We start from the raw sequence: 5,537 nt of genomic DNA, 5'->3' as shown, positions 1-5,537 counted from the left end.
GTAATAACTGAATGTGGGGAAAGCGGGGTGCTACTGATGTCTAAGGAATAGAGGCCAGGGATGGAGCTAAATATCCCAAAAAGTACAGGACTGCTTTATAACAAATAATTATCCAGTCCTAAATATCAATAGGCCAAGTCTGAGAAACTCTGATCCAAGACTTCTCTATAAAATAGCTTTTTTAAATGTCAAAAAGATGTCAATTGAGACGTTTTATAGATGAAATCTATTTCCTAGAGGTCACCTGGTCAAACATCTGCACAGCTGGATACATCAGATTGTGAAGCCCAGGTCCATATGGAAAATATCTCAGGTACCCAATTAGATCCAGTTATTCTGCATCTGTGGATTTAAAATGGTCATCATCCACAGTAGAATAGATGTGCCCCTCATTGCTCAGAAAAAAACACAGCTTGCTTGATGGAGGGGACAGTCATGTATTTGAGCTGGTTCATGAGATCCTGAAAGTTTAATCCTTTGGGTCTTGGGCAAGCCTTCATCAAATTCAGTACCTGGTTCTGGACCACAGTGAGGTTGTTTGCTGCCACCAAAGCTCCCTGCTTCACTCATTCCCAGGTTGCTGACAGGTGCTCTCCTTGAGTCAATGCACACACAGTACTGAAGGTGCTATTAGACTTGTTCAGTACCATGTGTTCATTGACTACTTCCAGCATACGTGTGGAACTCACTCATATCCTCCAGGGACATGACCTTAAAGGCTACCAGGCTCTTTTTGGTCCAAAAGGATCTCAGGTGACCTGTCACTTTCACATATGTTTCTGGAGGAACCACGGTGTTTTCATCACTGGTGTCGTCTGTGTCAACCCACTGGTGAACATCTATGGGTACAGTTGTCATGTCATCTATTTATGTCATCTATTTTATAAATCATGTTGGTTGGTGCCTCCTCTGCATGTCTGATTATCCCCACAGTAGTGACCTGTGAAATCTCAACATTCCCAGTTTTGAACACTTCATCAACCAGAGTAGCAGAAAGCAGCTGGGATATGGAACAGAGTACAAAGTGCTGGGCTCAGGCTCTCGACTTCTTTTCCACCTGAGACGAGGTGGGCGACCCAACATGCCTCCTCACACCAACTGTATGTAGCCGCTGGCCCCACCATGGGAGGAGCTGCCATAGTTTTCAAATGCACTATTTCACATCTTGGCCACATTCCCTCCAGAGAGACGCCCAGAAGTTTCAGATCTGGTGGACTAGCAGAACACCTCAGAAACCCATTGTCTAAAATAGTTTTAATAATACCAACATTTTAGAGGTCTATACGAATTAAGTAATCTAATATATACAAAGCAAAGTATAGGATAAAAATCAGACCAAGGAAACAAAGGGAAAAGGATGAAGAGAAATTGCTTAAGGGTTACAAAGAATATAGTTAGGTAGAATAAGTTCTACTATTTGATAGTACAGTAGGAAAATTATAGTTAACAATAATGTATTGTAGGCTAGACACAATGACTCATGCCTGTAATCCCAACTCTTTGAGAAGCTGAGATGGGAGAATTGCTTAAGGCCATGAGTTTGAAATCTCATTTCTACAAAAAAAATTAAACAATTAGTCAAGCATGGTGGCATGCCTCTAGTCCCAGTTACTCAGGAGACTGAGGCTGGAGGAGCACTTGAGTCCAGGAGTTCAGGGATGCAATGAGCTATGATCATGCCACTGCACTTCAGCCTGGGTGACAGAGTGAGACCCTGTCTACATACACAAAACAAATTGTATTAAGTGAATAATTTATTGTATACTTCAAAATAGTCAAAAGGTCTGTGATGTTCTCAACACAAATAAAAGATAAATATGTGAGGTGAGAGATATTCCAATTACCCCGATTTGATCATTACAGATTGTATGTAGGTATCAATATATATCACCATGTAACCCAAAAAGATGTACAACAAATTTTTAAAAACCAAAAATATGGGGAGGAATACTAAGGTAGAGAATGGAAGCTGCTAATGACAAATTTCCCTTTGCAATTTTGGATTGAGCGTTTGTTTGCAGGGCATGGAGACCTATGTTTGTTTTGCTTGTGGGTACTTAACAATATGGTGTCATAACATGACCAGGGGCTGGCTTTGCTGCCTTGCTGAAGTAGGACTCCTCAGGGGAAACTGATATCAGCTGAGTTCCTAAAACCACCAGTGTCAGGAAGCTTCACCCCAGAGAAGAAAGGAAACAGTCTTCCTGTTCCAGTTGGAAGAGGCTGGAGTAGTGAGAAGGCCAGCTGTCCTGCTAAACCCAGGAGATGAGGTGCCTCTAGTTACTGCTTTTCCTTCATTTTAATGGTTGTAAAATACCATAACTCGAAACTGAAAGTATTTTTTGGCCAAATCAAAGTGCTTGAATTTTTATTTAAATTTTAATTTATATGTATACGTAACTCTGAATTATACCCCACATCTTTAAAATAAAAATAAAAGAAAAAAAATTTTAATTTATCTTTTAAATCTTTGTGCAAGTCATTCTATGTTATTACAGGGCAAGACACCTGGCAAACAAAAAGAAAAAAAAAATCACCCATAATTTCATCACTCAAAAACCACAACAATTATTTTTGCAGATATTCCTTCAGAGTTTTTTTGTAGGTGTACACAGAATTTATGGATACCCTTTAAAAAAATAAAATTGGTATAATTTCCTTCAAAAACTTTGTAACCTACTTTTTAATTGAATAGTACATCTTAAATAATTTTCAGTGTCATTAAGTACCCGGTATTACCTTGTCAAAATAGAAACAGATTTTTTTCTAATTACAGAAAGAATAACCACTAAATGTAGAAGAAATACAAACAATATGGAAATGTATAGAAAGGAAAAAAAGCCCACTGTAATTAAGTTCGGAAACTATGAATTCAACTGCATAAACAACTAAACAACAGAAAGTTCAGAGAAGGTACTGGCTCAGCATTATGAGGGGGACCCAAAAACCCTTTTGGAGGTTAGGCCCCTTGAAATATAGGCTTCTCCCTCTAGGTAAGTGTTTTAGTAATCCACTGGCATAAGTGAATCAACTAGCGCTGTTGTGAAAGGCTGTGTTTGGTTTCAGTGAATTTTCTTTCAGATATTCTTTCAATGCATTTGCCCACTTCATGATGGGCAATCTATGAGCACACCTGCCGACACCACACTGAGTTCAGCATTTTTTGACCAAAAACAGCATGCCCCATCCCTTCTTTTCACCTGATCTCACCCTCAGCAACTTTTTTTTTTTGAGTTGGAGTCTCACTCTTGCCGCCCTTTTTTTCTGTTTACCCAGATGAAAAAAGTCTGTGAAGGGAAACATTTTGCAGATGTGGAAGAAGTGAAACAAAAAACAACTAAAGAACTAAATGGCATCAAAACTGATGAGTTCAAAAGCTGTTTCAAGCAGTGGGGAAAAAATCTCGATAGGTGCATTGCATCAGAGTACCTTGAAGGTGACGGAAGTTTAAACATGTACAATACACAAATACATAATTTTGTATAAATAAATTCTGAGGTTTTTTGGGTCCCCCTCATATGTCATTATTGTCCTGGGTTCTTTTTGTGGTTTGTTTTTGTTTTTGTTTTTTGAGTTGGAGTCTCGCTCTGTCGCCCAGACTGGAGTGCAGTGGCCGCTCCCGTCCGCCGCAGCCACGACCTGCTGGGCTGCAGCAATCCTTCCGCCTCAGTCTTCCAAGTAGCTGGAACACAGGCGCGCTATCACACCCGGCTAATTTTTTGATTTATTGTAGAGATGAGGTCTCGCCAAGTTGCTCAGGCGGGTCTCGAACCCGCGGGCTCAGGCAATCCACTCACCTTAGCCTCCCAAGGCGCGGGATTACAGGCTGAGCCACTGAGCCCAGCTTCTTTTTGTTTTTTAAATACCACATTGCAATTGTGCATATTTATGGGGTACAATTTGATGCTTTGATATATAAATATGTTGCATAATGACCAAATCAAGGTATGCAGCATAATTATCACCTCACACATTTATCATTTCCTTATTTTTCTTCTTTTTTTGAGTCAGAGTCTCACTCTGTTGCCCAGTCTGGAGTGCAGTGGCATGATTATGGCCACTGCAGCCTCAACCTGCTTGGCTCAGACGATACTTCTGCCTCAGCCTTCCAAGTGGCTAGAATTAGCACCACATCCAGCTAATTTTTTTTTTTTTTTTTTTTTTTGAGTTGGGGTCTCACACTGTCACCCAGACTGGAGTGCAGTGGCCGCTCCTGGCCACCGCAGCCTCGACCTGCTGGGCTCCGGCGATCCTTCTGCTTCAGCCTTCTGAGTAGCCGGAATTATAGGCGCGCACTACCACGCCCGGCTGATTTTTTGATTTATTGTAGAGATGAGGTCTACGCCGCCCAGGCGGGTCTTGAACCCGCGGGCTCAGGCAATCCACTCACCTCAGTTTGTAGAGACAAGGTCTCACTAAGTTGCCCAGGTTGGTCTTGAACCCCTGAGTGTATGCAATCCTCTCGCCTCTACCTCCCAAAATGCTGGGATTACAGGTATGGGCCACTTGGCTGCATTTACCATTTGTGGTGAGACCATTCAGAAGCCTCTTTTCTAGCTATTTTGTAATATGCAATACCTTCCTGTTAACCATCCCCACTCTACTGTGCACTGAAACACCAGAACTTATCCCTCCTACCTAACTGAAATTTTTGTACTGTTGGACCAACCTCTCCACATTTACCTTTCTTCTCTCTCATCCTCAGTCTCTGGTACCCACTGTTCTACTCTCTGCTTCTATGCTATCAACTTATCTTTTTAAATATTCCACATATGAACGAGACCATGCAGTATTTGTCTTTCTGTGTCTGGGTTATTTCATAGAACATAATGCCTTCCAGGTCCATTCATGTCATAGTAAATGGCAGTGTTTTATTTTTTGTGGCTGAGTAGTAATCCATTATGTATATATACCATACTTCATCCACTTGTCTGTTGAGGGACACCTAGTTTGATTCCATATCTTGGCTATCATGAATAGTGCTGCAATATAAATATGGCATCCAGGTTTATCTTCAATATATCCTTTTCCTTCAGGGGAGTGTTTCTGGATCATACAGTAGCTCTATTTTTACTATTTGAAGTATCTCCATACTGTTTTCCAGAGTTTATACTAATTTGCATTTCCACTAACAATGTGCAAGTGTTTCCTTTTCTCCACATTCTCACCAACACTTGTTCTTTGTAGCCATTCTAACTGGAGTGAGGTGGTATATCATTGTGGTTTTGATTTGCAATTTCCCTGCTTAGTGATGTTGAACTTTTTTTTTCCTCCCTGAGTTCTCTCTGCTTCTCTCCTCTGCCTTGGACTTGTTCTTGTTCTTTCAGTCTAATTACATCAACTTGTTTCATGGCCTCAATGACCAAGAACAGTCACCAGAGCAATGCTATTCACTGATGAACTGGGCCTGATCAACATACAGAGCCTGGGGGTGGCTATGTGGAGGAGGGGTACCTACACCCAGTAGGAATTCTGCTGGGAAAGAGAGAAGGAAGATGTGAGGTGAAACAAGCAATCAGCAGGGTTCCCTTGAGTAA

General features: G+C 41.1%; 1 pseudogene; it reads right to left on the bottom strand.

Annotated features, from left to right (window-relative positions):
* Positions 1-258: 258 nt before the first annotated feature.
* On the bottom strand, positions 259-1,164 carry LOC103254045 (annotated as a pseudogene).
* Positions 1,165-5,537: the final 4,373 nt, after the last annotated feature.

This window comes from Carlito syrichta, unplaced genomic scaffold, assembly GCF_000164805.1.
Source record: "Carlito syrichta isolate Samal-C Ts95f unplaced genomic scaffold, Tarsius_syrichta-2.0.1 Scaffold266846, whole genome shotgun sequence".
Lineage (NCBI taxonomy): Eukaryota > Metazoa > Chordata > Mammalia > Primates > Tarsiidae > Carlito > Carlito syrichta.
The sequence above is the reverse complement of the archived record's forward strand: the minus strand, read 5'-3'. Positions and strand labels throughout refer to the sequence as shown.